Below are 491 nucleotides of genomic sequence, written 5' to 3' on the forward strand. Positions count from 1 at the left end.
CATATCACTGTGAATTGTGATTGTGTTTCATTGTGATGTTTGTGCGGCGACGGGTGGTGTGTACAAAGGGCAGGGACTTAATCAACGCGAGCCAATGACTGACGCTTACTGGGAATTCCTCGTTCGTGGGACACTGTCTCAAGCCCCAGTCCCCATCACGGATGGGGCTCAGCGGTTTACCCGAGCCTGACGGCGAAGGGCAAGGTACACGCTGGCCCGTCCAGTGTAGCGCGCGTGCGGCCCCCGACATCGAAGGGCATTAAACGTTCGTTCATTAAACATTAAACGTTCATTAAAGGATTACGAAACGAAAAACATTACGAAATTACGTTCACACCGTCACGTCAAACCCTACTGTGAACACATATATCGTCACAACATCGTCACAATGAGAAAATCGTCACAATGAACGTTATGCGAACGCGAATGTTATGCGGGAGTCCAAACCTGAGAATACTGGAGACCAAAGCTGAAATTGGGAAAACTAAATC

The sequence above is a fragment of the Myxine glutinosa genome, chromosome 1, assembly GCF_964187855.1.
Source record: "Myxine glutinosa chromosome 1, kmMyxGlut1.1, whole genome shotgun sequence".
NCBI lineage: Eukaryota > Metazoa > Chordata > Myxini > Myxiniformes > Myxinidae > Myxine > Myxine glutinosa.